Below are 14,936 nucleotides of genomic sequence, written 5' to 3'. Positions count from 1 at the left end.
TCTGTATCATAAGACAACAAAATTGTAGGGTGTTTTCATGCAACTGTAAAGTAATGATTATGAGGGTCTAGGACATCACTATATATGGTCCCCCAGGGACATGGACGTCACATACTGGTGCAATAAAATAATAACAAGTGGCACTCTTTCACAAAAATATTGAAAATGAAACAAAAGCATGTTCTTGGTGATAGCTAACATTTACTGAATGCTCGCTATGCTAAGCACTTCAGTTGCCTTATTATCTTACAACAACCATAAGTCATAGATATTAGAAATTAAGGCACAGAGAGGTAAAATGTTGTGTTCAAGGTAATAGAATGTGATGGGTTGAATTATTTCTCTTTCCATCCCTACTGTAGCCCCTTGATTTATAGTTGACATTCTAACTCTCAGAACCTTAGAATGTGACTTTATTTGAAAATTGGGTCTTTGTAGATGTAATTAGTTAAGATGGGGTCAAGCTGGAGTAGAGTAAGACTATTCTACTAAAAAGGAGGAATTTGGACACAAACATGTGCGCGTGTGCACACACACACACACACACACACACAGAAGACCATGTGAAGATAAAAACAGAGATCAGGGTGATCACAAGCCAAGGGACAACAAAGATCACTAGTAAACCACCAGAAGCTAGCGGAGAGGCATGGAACAGATTCTTGCTCACAGCCCTTAGAAGGAACCAACCTGTGGACAACTTGATCTTGGATTTCTAGCCTCCACAACTGTGAGACAATACATTTCTGCTGTTTAAGCCACTCAGTGTGGTACTTTGTTACAGCAAACTAATACACAGAGTAATAGGTGATGAAGTTGGAACTTGAACCCAGGTCCTCTGCCTCAGGCCACATGTGGGCTTGGAATCACCGTACCATATCATTGCTCTTCTTGAGTTCTGTGTACAGTGTTCAGCACCTTAGCTGGGTAAGCTCTAATGCAGGGGTGAGCAAACTTTTTGACTCGAGGGCCACAATGGGTTCTTAAACTGGACCGGAGGGCCGGAACAAAAGCATGAATGGAGTGTTTGTGTGAACTAATATAAATTCAAAGTAAACATCATTACATAAAAGGGTACGGTCTTTTTTTTTTTAGTTTTATTCATTTCAAACGGGCCGGATCCGGCCCTCGGGCCGTAGTTTGCCCACTGCTGATCTAGTGAAACCTCGGGGCATTTCATCGGAAACCCAATATGGTGCTTACTCTCTAGAACAAAGATAGATTTTTTCCCACCATTACTTGAGGTCATAAAATGTTAGAGCTCAAAACGAACTTAAAGATATTCTAGAGCAGTGGTTTTCAAATTGTGTTCCATAGAACCCTAAGCACCCTTAGGGGTGCTTCAGAGGCTCCTGCAATGCCCAGGGGCAAGAGGGAGCAGGCCACCTCCAGAATTCCCACTCTTATTTTACTCTGAGCACTGTGCTTTTATATGCTTTGTACTTTGTACTTCCACATAGATTTTGTTTGAAGAAAGGGTTTTGCAGCTTAAAAAGATGAAAACCATTGATCTAGTCCATATCCATTATTTTCTTGATGAAGATACTGAGTCCAAAATGGCTGAAATTCTCAAACTTGTGGGTGAGCTTAGCAGGCCATGGAGTTTGGCTGTCTATTGGAATGGTCTTCAACCACTTTAGCAGATAAAAAGGAGCCTGGGCACCCTGACCCCTGGGGGTCCTAACCCGCCACCTTCCCCCACACCCATGTAGGGAAAATAGTGCCCCATAACCTGGAAACTCGAGCACAGGCTTAAAGTCTAGACATTGCCTTATTCATAGCCCAGGTGGGAGCACTTCATATAATGGGGCTCTTTCTATCTGGCTACTAGTGGACTTTCCTAATATTTGAGAATTGCTTTTTGATTCAGTTATCCCCAAGATTCTGGGGGAATTGGTAACGCATAGATGATCACAAGAGGAAGAATAAACGATGTCTGGAGAAAGAGAAACTTCTTTCAAGCCCAGGAATCCTGTATGTGGCCTAAAATGACACTGTCTCCGCTCAGATCTATTTCCATTTACTGATTTAGTGGGACTAAGGAAGCTCCTTTTGGGGGTGGGAGACACTTGAATCCCACCCATCATTAGTGCTTAGACATATCAACACTGATGGTTTGGGGGAGGGAGAGGTGACAGAAACCATCTTCTGTGCCAAGGGAAGGAGAGGCACAGAATGAGCCAGACAACAACAGATCCTAGGAACCAGATGGGTTGGAATTTCTGTGTGCGTTGCTACCCAAATGAGCTGTTGTTCATGTGAATTGAAAGAGTTGCTTCACTAAACCCTTTAGTACATTGAGCCCAAGTTATCCGCTATGAGATCACTGCCTCCCCCCTGACCTTCCCTGTTTTCAACCAGCAAGAGATGAACTGAACAAGGAGTGTCTGCCGCATCCCCTCATAAGACAGTGCCCAGCAATCTCAGCACTGCTGTGAAGCTCAAGAGCATTATTGGTCAAAAGGTGAATCTTAAAGGCAGTCGGCACCAAGATGGCAACTCATGCTGATGTAGGAGTGCCACAGCCAGCTCATTTTAGAAAGATGGCTGTTCCTGGAAATTCTCTTAAATTTCTAGGGTGAAAGCAACTCTGCTGTGAGAGAGAGCCTTTCTAATGGAGAATAACAGAGAAGGAAGGAATGTATGCCTTCTGACTTCGCAAGATCATCTGGCCAGCTTGAGTTGGCAGGTGTCCCCTCTAAGGAGGCAGTGGAATGCCAGCTCTACTGGCACTGGGACCGCAGTGGCTCAGCCAGGAGGGGCTGAATTCCAGCTCTAATAGCCTTGAGGTAGCAGTCATGTTGTTTGGTCAAGGCCAGCAGTAGCAGAGCCCCGGCTTGGCCAAAAACAACTATACTGATTCAAGAAAACATGTAAAATGCCTCTTGTCAATTAGCAGACATGTTTGGAAGAAAGTGAGCCCCAAGGAATTGGGGCTCCCACAGTGCAGCTAAGGGATTGGACATTCATGTTGAAATGACTGTATTTGTACATACAGGCCAGCGAAGAATGGGGCATTGGGTTACTGGTTACTATTACTTTCTAATGGGTATGATTACAGAACAACTTGCTCCTTAATATTAATTTCTAAGACCTCCATGAGAAGAGTGAAATTCAGATTCCTTCTCCCCATAAAGTTTCTGTACTTCTGAAAATGAGCTCTGCTTCTATGTACAAGATGACAGAATAAATATAAATGTTTACTCACCTTTCTTTCAGACTACTAGTGTGATGACAACAACAACAATAATAATAACAACAACAAAAACCCCAAAAGGAAATCATTGAACTCTAGAGAAAGGGGAAGAAGAAACATCAGCAGACCAGAGAGACTAATTAATTTCTGGAAGATGAGAAGCAGAAGGAGTCATATAGAGTGGCATCCTGGGCAGGACAGGTCAGCAAGTTCCTGAAGGAGCAGTGGGCATGGGAAGCATTCTTGGTGGGCGAGCAAGAGAGATGCTCCAAGAACAGGAGTGGCAACAGAGAGCAGGAGTGAGTGAAAATGGGCAGAAACGGAAGTGGTTTGTTGAAGGATTGTTTCTGGAACATTTACTCAAATGCACCTTCCTCCTCTACCCACACCCCTCACAAACGAGGAGGACCTTTAGTCTCAGATTAAAATCAGATGGTTGCTCTCCAAAGAAAATGTTGCTTGGGGGGATCTAGGGAAGCGAGAGTGGCTGTGGGTACCCAGAGCTTTATTTTGGCATAATGAAAAGAGATGTTTTGCCAGCTTCCTGCCAAGACACCCTGAAGAAAGCCTGCCAGTCGACACGCCCTAAAGGCACACACATTTCTTACAGTCTGCCCTTTCTTTTCGGGAAAAGGTTTGGAGGGGAAACAGTACCCACATCTAGAAGCCATCCAATCCATGCAAGCTTCTTTATTAGGCTACTGTGTGAGTGAGGGTAGGATCAGATGTGGTAACAAGATGCCTAACAATTATTCAGTGGCTAAAAAACATAGAAAGTTCATATCACTATTACAAGCCATCCTGTTCATGAATGGCTCTTCTCATGAATCAAGGAAGCTCAGCCATAATCAACTCGTGGTGTTCAGGGCCACTTCAGCCTCAGAAAGAGGGAAAGATCATGGAGGAGTCATGTTCATGCTCTCGCAAGCACTCACCTAAAGGAGGCTCATTACCTTGGGTAGAACACATAACTGCAAGCACATCTGGGAAAAAAGTCTAGCCATGAACCAGGAAGAAGAAGAGCAGATTTTGGTGGAGAGATAGCAGCCTGGGCACAGATACAATGAAGGACCACCAGACATTCAGTGATAAACAATGGCACCAGAAAGTAGGAGCAAGATGGAGAAAGAGAACAACCAACCTCAGAGCTTATTTATTGAACATAAAAGAAACTCCAGAAATTCTGTTTAGAGTTTTGAAAAGATATTGCATCCATAAAAAAAAGGCTGCTTTGAAAAAAGAGAGAAAGAGAACAACCAACCTCAGAGCTTATTTATTGAACATAAAAGAAACTCCAGAAATTCTGTTTAGAGTTTTGAAAAGATATTGCATCCATAAAAAAAAAGGCTGCTTTGAAAAAAGAACTCAAAGAACAAGCGAGAGTCATAAAGTATGATGACTGAGTTAAAAAATTCAGTAGAAGGGTCGATGATAATGTCGGTTGTTGGTTTTGAATTTTAAAAACAAACTTATGGAAATGTCCAGACTTAATTATAGCTAAAGAACAGAATATAAAAGTCAAGAACATTGTAGGTAGAGAAGCAGACAGGTGAAGGGACAGGTAGGGGCTCTAATTTCCTCAAATCACACAGTAGGAGGTCAAGACAGACAGTCTAAAACTAGTGGATCAAAAAATAGAGGATTAAGTATGTTCTTTTAATGGATAAAATTAACCAATACAACTGAAAATAAACATGAGGTTGGGAAGGAGTGGAAAGAGAAGAGAAAGTAATTCAAGTGAGCTCTCTTTTCTCATTTACTAGAAGTTGACAAATCGAAAGGACAGGTAAAGCAAAATATCCAGATGTATGGAGGTAACCATTAGAAAAAAATGAAAGAGAGAAGTGGTTCAAAGTAGTAGTTTCCTTTGGCAAATGGAACTGCTAGTAAAACACAAAGGGGGGTGGAAAATTTGCTTTTTATTGTCTATTCTTAGGTATTTTAAATCTCATTATCATATTTTTCTTGTGTTAAATAAGTTCTAGAAAAACACAAATGGCTAACAGTGGCTACATTGAGTTGGAATGAAGGATATATGCCAGGGTTAGGGAATTTTAACATTTTAAAAATTATTGCCTATATTATGTTTTTTTTACACTAACAATTATTACTTTGTATTAAAATATCATATTAAAATTTTAAACAACACACACCCTCATATTTCAAGTGGCTTACGAAGGGAACAGGCCTTTTCCAACAAATCACAGTCTGTAGGCAGATTATCCACAATTCTGTCGTGGGGACTCTGAACTTCACCTTCACCACTAACTGCATCCAGTTTTGTACAGAATGGATCCTCAAAGTACACTGGGTCTAATTTCCTGTAGGCACACTTTACACAACATCAGTTGATTGATTAGTTTTGCCAATATAGCTTATTGCATTGTTATGTCCTTTAAAGACTGTACAGGTCTTTTTGGGTGCTATCACCCAAGGACATGTAGTACAAGATTTTAAAGAATTGTATTTAAAACACAACATTGCTAATTTTTCAACATTGTTAATTTTTAACAATTTGTTTCAAGCTGTGATGTGTATGAGTAAAACTGAATGCCAGAGGGCTAGCTTTTATGGTTCTTGTTTTAATAATCATATAGCAATGTTTTTCTTAATACCATCTTTGGAACCGAGCTGTGAGTTTGACTTATTTGATTTAATGACCACATGACTTCAAAGATATCACGACCTACCTTAGGCCAGAAAAGATTGGAGAGTTCAGAAAGGAGAAGCTGCAGGAAGCAAAACCACATTTGGTTTACTTAAAAAGGTTTCTTGCTTGCTAGCAAATATGATTTCTATTTATAGCTATCAAAAGTTGATGAGATCATATGACTCTCCACTTCACTACACTGGAAGTCCTCTGAGGGCAAGGAGGGGTATGCAAGGGAGTCTGCTAATATTCTTGGTCCTGGCACTGTGGACACTCAATAAATATATTTAGAATGAATAGGTGTATATATAAATGAATAAATGAATGAATGAATGAATGATTAGATAGACTTCGGTTTTCAAAGTCTCTCATGCAGAAGTGCACACCACCTCTCCTCTCATAGCCGAAAGATTACCAAAGTGAAATCGTTAAGAGTTTTAAGGCCTCAAAAGGCAGAGACTGACCCCGGAAGACTTATTTTCTAGTTTTGATCAAATGAAGCCATAGGGACAGTCTCACCTCCTTCATGAGTGGCATTTATGCCAAATAGATTTCACATGCTAGACAGTCCATTCTTAAGTGGGTGAATTTATTTCCAAGTTTAGACTGTAAATAGGGCACCATGGAAACCATAAAAATGAAGATACGGTGATTTACAGGAAGATGTGTGTTTAAATCAGAATATCTCCTTAGGTGAAACATATCACCAACCAAACAGATTTTATCAAGGGGCAGACTCAGAGGTAATGATGGGCTGACTGGTGTGAGAGATAAACCTGAGTAATGGCTGGCAGATCTATTGAACTTGGACATTCATGAGGATTTCCTTCCAGCAATTCCTTCTAGAACATGCCCCAAAGGGAAAACTGCTCTACTAGCGTGGTGCCTGTGAACCTCTGCAGCTTTGCAATGAAGTTTTAAGAGAGCAGTGCTAAAATAATCTCAACCCCTCTGTGGGCCCCATTTCCCCAGCAGCATTGCAGACCTCTTCTGCCAGGGATGGGAGTGAAAATGATTTATCCCCAGGACCTGAAAGCCATGGCAGAACTGGAGGCCTCATTCCCCACAGATTGGAGGGGAGAGAGGAAGTCCTGGAGCTTCGTTGATGGGAGCCTCCGACTTCCCACTGGGCCCCTTGTTTAGGTCTCCAAGGAGAACATGGCAACCTGGGCCCTGCCCTTCCAGGCCCCCTTGGTTTGCCTTCTTTAACCTGGGAACCTGTTGGTGGTATACCTTAAAGACAAATATTAGACATGTGGGAAGCATTTTGAGTTGTAGTCCAAGGTTATACCCCCTCCTAGCCCTCCCACCCTTCAACTAATCTGTTAGGGGGGATCTGACAAGTTTCCCCCTCCACAGAAGCTCCTTGGCATGACTCCAAAAGATGCAGGAGGGCACACCCTTAAATATAATGTAGTCAAAGTGCTATTAAGCTAATTATAGCATTTATTATAGAACTATTTACAAGGCAAAGCCATGCAACGTAAAACATTAAAGAAACATAATTACACAGAAATGGAAAGGGGGGTAGGCTACCAAATACAAGACACTTGATTAATCAGTTGGGTTAGTTAGGTTTATCCAGATGAGCACAGGCATGGAGCCCACCTCCTTGGGAAAAACTCCGGCATCTTGGGGTATGCGGGCTTGCTAGTTCTTTATTTTCTCTTCATTTTAATGATAAAAGAAAATACATATTTTTTCCTTTAAAGAAATGGAGCTTCACATGGAATCACTGCAATTGTCAATCATCTGTATCTCTCCAAATCAAGATGAAGGATATTACTAAGCCACTGCGATAGTATCTTAGTGCATAGAATAGATACCAATCTCGTATCCTGTAATTTAAAGGAAACGCTGCTGGCTACATTGCAGTATTTTCTGCACACAACTTCAACAATTTGTAGGGTTTGTTTAGCATGATGAGGTTTTTGTTACACCTTCACTCTGTCTTTTTTATGTCTCCAAATCACTCAGGACAAGATGTTTAGATTTTATTCATTCAGTTCACTCACAGAGGGACTATTGTCTCCTTCATTTTTTAAGGCTTTTCAAGTATGTCTCCAATTCAACATCTTTCTTCCTATTTCAATCCTGTTTGTTCATTCATTCAAAGGACAGCAACTCCGTTCTTTCAGTAGCTCAAGCCAACACTCAGGAATCATCCTGACTCCTCCTTTTTTTCACATCTCACATCAAATCCATGAAGAAGTCCTATTATTTCTACCTTCAAACTATAGATAGCAAAATGTGTGGGTAAGTTGCTTAATTTCTCAGAGCTTCAATTTTACTATCTGCAATATTGGAATAATAGTGTTACACCCACCCCCAAAGAAGGGTTGAGAAGATTAAGTGACATTGTAACAATGCAAGGTGTCAAGTACCTGGTAAATGTTCATTAAGTATAAACATCTATTCTATCATCATTATTGGGCTTACATGGCAACTAAAATTATATTGTATGCGTCATACTTTTATGGAATGCTGAAACATGCAGAGGAATAGCAAGAAAGAGACATCAATAAAGCATCAGCTAATGAAAGAAATGTTAGTTTGATAAAGAACATGAAAATAAATGCAATGCTATGTGGAGTTAGGAAAATAAAATTAGCCAAGAAAAGTACATAGATATTCTTAAAGAGACAAATGAGCAAAACATTAAAAAATAATGTTGGCAGCCAGGTATTTGCAATGTCCAAGCCAAGAACATTTATGTAAAAGCAAACACACACACACACACACACACACACACACACATAAATATTAATTATTATGTTTTAAAAGAGTATATCCAAAATCTGAGGATCTTTCATCACCTCAGTTTATGACTTATTCCTAGAAAATTCTTCTCCACATTTTCTAATTTTTCTATAAAGAACAATTTACAATCAGAAAAATATTATTTAAAAATACTTTTTTTATTGAAAAGGTAATGGCAGTCCTATATTTTGTAGTTAACAAAGATTCTAGTAAAAGAATAAAAACTTCAGGTTTAACCTAGTTTGCATTTATTATAAAAAGGTATGAAGTTTTCAAAGGTTAAAAGCTGAGCCAGTTCTAACCCAAGAAGATTAAATATCAATTTACTTGAAATATGAAGGTAAATGAAAAATATAAACTTTTAGGGGTTAGTAGTTTACACTTATCTTTAAGATGAAACTTACCCACACACATACAAAATGTTATATAGGTTTCCGGGGAAAGGGAGCTGTTTTTATAGTGTGTTTAGTTGTTTGGTTTCGGCTTGTAAGTTATATTATTAAATATGTTTATAAAAGTTTAGAGTATATAAAACTAATAAAAATGATACTCAGTGTGGCTTTTCCCATAGATTTGCCTTTGAATTACAGTGCTGTGGTTTAGGTAGCTTCAAGGCTATATTTATTCTATAATTTTAAAACATAAAAGTTAATGACTTAATAGTAGGCACTTGAACTATAATTTTAATTGTGAAACTGTTTTTTCCTCTTGACATACAATTCAAAATAGTCAGAGTTAGAAAATCAGGCCACAAAAGAGGGCAAATCCGCTCAGATTCTATTTTTAGATACTATTTTGTGGCAAATGATTTTCATGCTGTTTGCTCTTTGTCCTTAGAACTCTCATAAGGTATATTGGTAGCCTGAACCTGCTGGCAAATACATCCCAAAATGAAACAGCATCAATCATTGTGTACCCTCTGTTGGGTGCTTGCAACTGTGTAGGGATGAGAGAAGAAATATGCATTTTCCAAATAGTTCTTTCAAAAGTATTTCTTGAGCTTCCACTCTGTGCCGGCGGCTGTGATGGTTGCTTCTACCCAAATTACACCGATTAATACCTGTGAGTTTAAATCCAGGAGCAAGGAGTTAAGGCAGCCGTATTCCACAGAGGGACAAAGGAAGTGGCAGTACCAGGGTTTGGACCCCAGTCATCTAATTCACAGCCCACTGTATATATGCAAAAGCTTGAGTGAAAACGAAATTAGGAAGATGAGACAGTGTGACCAAACTATAAGCCACATTTCAACAAAACATACATCAGAGCAAGACATCCTGCCACTCTGAAGACAGCAAAGCAAAATAAACTGTGGTCTTGGAGACTTCTCTGCAAGAGACGAGGATGAGTTACGTCAGTAAAGCTCCCGGCTCTCTTTGGGGTATAGGTGGGGCAACAAGAAGACAGAGTCAGCGAATAGAGTACTCGGCTTTGGACAGTGACCCATCCCTGTTACAAGACCCCTGCTGAGAAGGGAAGGGGCATATTTCAGGCCCCTTGAGCCTGGTGCAGCCTCTGTCGGTGGGAGGGATGGGGAAGCCCACAGCCTCGGTGGTCCAGACATTGGGTTAAGTTCATGTGCACCATCAGGCCATTGGAGCAGAAACAAGAGGCCCAATAATTTGTTTTTTAGATGTTAAAGCAGATTCAGATCTTTCTTTCTAACAGGAATCTTAGTGTTGCCAGAGGCACTTTCCTGGCAGAACTGCAAACAGTAGGAAATGGCCTTTTATTCAATCACTGAGTAATAGAAAGACCCTGAGGAGACAGATGCTGTGTCTATTGGGAGGATATTCTCCATGACACTGGGAACAATTTTCTCAGGTAGAATTTTCTTCCTGGTCTTAGTATCAGAAATAGTTGATTGGTTTTACTATGGACACTGTCAATCATGTAACTGGTCAGGCTCCCCACTTCACTTTGAAATTTAAAGAAAGATTAGAGCCCAATTTAGGGCCCCCCTCAGCAAGTACACAGAATTTTTAAATATGTTTCTATATTAGCCTCATCCATAGCTGCTGGTTTTTAATTTCTAATATACATACATTTTCTTTTACTTTGTTGTATTGCTAGAAAATCTTTAAGTCGCTTAGGATCCCTTTGACAAGGCAGGATGCAAACGCATACACACAGGCATACACGCGAACACACTGCTGGTCGGGGAAGGTCCACGGGAGGGGGTGAGGTGGACCAGAGTCCCCTCATGTCCCCCCCATGTCCCACCTCACATGCCGTCTAGAAGAGTCTTGGACATTTGCACCTACCTTTCTAACACCTTCAGAGGAAGTCATCAACCTGATCATCCAGTGAGACAGTCATATCCCATGGGTCATGGCATTGGAGCTGGAGGCCGCTGGGGGGACATGTGAGATTACAGAAAGGGTGTAGAGGGAAGGTGCCCCCTTGGCTGTGACCAATCCCAGTATGAATTTCAGCTCTGCCTCTTCCCCTGTGTGTGACCCTGGGGAAATCCTCCATCCCCTATTAGCCCTGGTCTCCTTGTCTCTAAAACTAGGAACAATACGGTGCTCTGTCTCACAGGATTGAGACAAATGAGATGATATTTATAAAATACTCACCCCAGTACATTGACATCATATTATCATCAGTAGCAGCATCATTAACCCAGATAAGAAAAGTTGATGTTTGCAGAATTGCAATGACTTTGTTTTTTGTATGTGTATATATGTGTTTATAAGAGTGTATGTATGTGCATACACATACATACATGTATATATAGATGTATACACACACACACAAAACATTTCCTAAGCTTCTATTACAATAGGAAGACCTGTCTCTGTCATAAAAAGTCTCAAAGTGGTGCAGAGAAACAGATGTGCAAACGAGTGTACTCCGATAAAACAGCTGGGCATGTGCTCTGGGAAAGTCGAGAAGGAAGCAAGGATGGAGAACAGGGCTGGCTGGGTACACTTAGCTGAGGCAGAAACAGAGGAGAATCCAGCTTCCTTTTTCAGATATGATTTTTAAAAGTGTGGCCATGCCTGGCCAGTGTGGCTCCGTGGTTGAGCATCAACCCATGAGCCAGGAGGTCATGAGTCAATTCCCAGTCAGGGCACATGACCAGGTTGCAGGCTTGATCCCCAGTAGGGGAGTGTGCAGGAGGCAGCCCATCAAAGCTTCCCTCTTATCAATGTTTCTGTCTCTCTCTCTCTCTCCCTTAGTCTCTCTAAAATCAATTTATATATATATATATATCTCCATTTACATAGCTTTGGGACCTACAAGGAGAGAGCAGGCTAAATGGACACTCCTACTCCCTGATGCTATGCAAGGTTTGGCTCAGGTAAAGCAGGACTCCACCTCCCCCAGCAGCCTCTTCTGGCCTTCCTCCCTCTGAACCCCACAGACAGGACAGATGGAGACCTCCCAGCTGTCCTGGATGCCCACTCCCCAGCCTGCCAAGGACTCTACCAAGCACCCCTGTAGTTCACCGAGGGAAAGCAACTGAAATGCATTCTCCATGATCAAAGTGAGAAATGTACCTCTTGACATCAGGTGCACATCCTCCAGAACTTTCTCCTCATGCGTCCCACCCGGCCTACCTCCCTTAGTCATCACCATGTCCCCAAATCCCTCCTCCTCCAACACAGAAATACACCACAAATCAGTCCCCAGTCTCATTCCTGCTGCTCTCTCCATTACATTAAAATAAGTAGACATAAGTTAGCTCATTCCTGGCACTCCTGAGAAATTCTTCCTCTATTTCTTAAAATTTAAATCCCAAGTGCGTGTTTTCCTGTTTTATGGTGCTCAGAAATAGAGAACAGTTAGCCACTTTCTTCTGCCCCAAAACTCTTTTAATATGACCACACTAATTTTAACAAGATCTGTTGGGACTTGGAGTGGTCCTCATCTAGGTGATTTTAAAAATGTAAACTTTTGCATTACATATTTCCTGGAGAAATTTTACAATTTATGAGAATTTAAAAAGTTAAGACCAAAATAGACTAGAAAATAGTGGAGGTAAACCAACAATTTAAAAGTCTTTGGAATGAAGATAATTAAGAGTGTTATTCTGCAGACAGTGCAATAAAACAATATTTGCTTTGGTGACTCATAATAGCATTAGGCATTTGAACTGAAACCAGTGATATGTTATGTGATGGGAAACCAATTGACCTTAGTTTTTATTTGCACCTTCTCATTGCATGGAGTTTCTTCTTGTTAAATAAAGTCCTTTGCACCTTTTAACTAGTTGTGTTGCATCCTGGCAAATTAATAGCTTGAAATAATTATTCTCATCACAAAAGTAATGTGGTCTATATAGTTATATGCAATTTTAGCCATAATAATTAACACAAAATATAACAATATATTTAAAAAAAATGTAAGAATTACAAGTAAATTTTCTAAACTGTTTGGCTATGGCAGACTTTTAAAGTTGATTTAAAGCAATATAATTTCCTTTTTTACTATGGCTTTATTGGAAGAACTAGATTTTATTCTAGTTAACTTAGTTTTTAGCAGTTTACCATATATTCGAAATAACAGAATTTAGTGGTTATAAAGTGATTTAATAATCATGATATGGGCACTGAAGCTGAATTGCTTAAGGATTAGAAACCAGATCTTTTTCCTCTAACCATTGTCTGCTTATATCCAAAACCCATAGCCATGGCTTATTCAATGTTTAAGAAAATCTATATTATATACTTGATATACAAGGCTAATTTATATTATAAACAATCAAAGGGAATATATTAAGCTACAGTTTGAAAAAAGTTACATTTTGTTTCTACATTCTGGTGTGTGTTTGTGTGTGTGTGTGTGTGTGTGTGTGTGTGTGTGTGAAAATGCAACTGCAATAGCATTTTTGGTGGTTTCCTAGAACTAATATGTGAACAATTTATCAGAACTAACTTTCATAGACTGAAACTTATTTTCCATATTGAAGAAACAACACTATTTACTTAAATGTTGATTATGGCCTCGGATTTCTGCAGAGTTTAGTTGCTCCAACACCGATGTATACAGTATAGTTGCACCTAATCAGCTAGCACATGTTGAATGAATAGGCAGGAGAAATTATTCTAGAGACTAGTTAGGTCCGATGCACCACATTTCTGTAGTCAAAGGAAAAGGAGAAGTTGGGTAGTTTTTATAAGCAATTTAAGCAAAAGTGATTGTGGATCAGGAGGAAAGAGGGCACAAGAGAGAAGAGCAGAGTGCTGAGAGAAGGCAAAGTCATCTGAATGATGTATTCGATCGCTCCTGGTGCTTTAGCTTTGGAAACCTGGCTCTAATATGGCAAATGGGCAGCATGTTAAATAGCCTTTTGGACTCTAGGTCCGTTGCGGTTTCCATCAAATTCCACAGCCTTCGGGGAAGGCACATTCATTCAGGGGGTTCAACCAATCTTTTCAGTGGGCGCCATTATCCAAGCCCATTCATTCTAGGTTCGTGACTGGGAGATAGTCAATATTTGTTCAGTATCCTTTTAGTTATGCAGTGAGGGCTAGCTATCAGAAAATCTTTAAGCCAGGCACAGTTTATCTTAGGCAATTTTCATAGCACTTCGTACTTATTTTTTTTTTTTTTTACTAGTGTAAGCACATTCATTGTCTGACTTGATCAGAGGGTTGATTGCGGATGAATATTCATTGTCTAACTCAGCGCCCTGTGCTAAGGAAGGAGCCTGATACATATTTGTCCAAGGAATTAGAGAATGAAAATATCACACACACACACACACACACACACACCCTTCTCTTATCCCTCCTCCTTTTCCATGCCTGAGAAGCAGCGGCAAGGTCCAAGGTCCTCTTAGGCACACATCTATCTTGGGCCGGTTGTCTCAGATGGCAGCTCTTTGAGTCTATGATAGCAGCTCTTTCACTTTAAAAAAAATCCTTACCAGAGGATTATGTTTTTCATTATTTTTAGAAAGAGGAGAAGGGAGAGAGAAACCGAGAAACATCAATTGGCCATGATCAGGATGGAACCCCACAACCTGGATATGTGCCCTGATCAGAATAGGACCTGTCCACACTCCAACCAACGGAGCCACACCAGCCAGGGCCCATGTTCAATTATTTTTAATTTTAATAAATCTTTATTGTTCAGATTATTACAGTTGTTCCTCTTTTTTCCTCCCATAGCTCCCCTCCACCCGGTTCCCACCCCACCCTCTGCCCTTACCCCCCTCTCCCCCACTGTCCTCATCCATAGGTGTACGATTTTTGTTCAGTCTCTTCCTGCACTCGCCCACACCCCTTTCCCCCTGAGAATTGTCAGTCCACTCCCTTTCTATGCCCCTGATTCTATTATATTCACCAGTTTATTCTGTTCATCAGATTATTTATTCACTTG

This window comes from Myotis brandtii, unplaced genomic scaffold, assembly GCF_000412655.1.
Source record: "Myotis brandtii unplaced genomic scaffold, ASM41265v1 scaffold71, whole genome shotgun sequence".
NCBI classification, from domain to species: domain Eukaryota; kingdom Metazoa; phylum Chordata; class Mammalia; order Chiroptera; family Vespertilionidae; genus Myotis; species Myotis brandtii.
Note: the sequence above shows the minus strand (reverse complement) of the source record.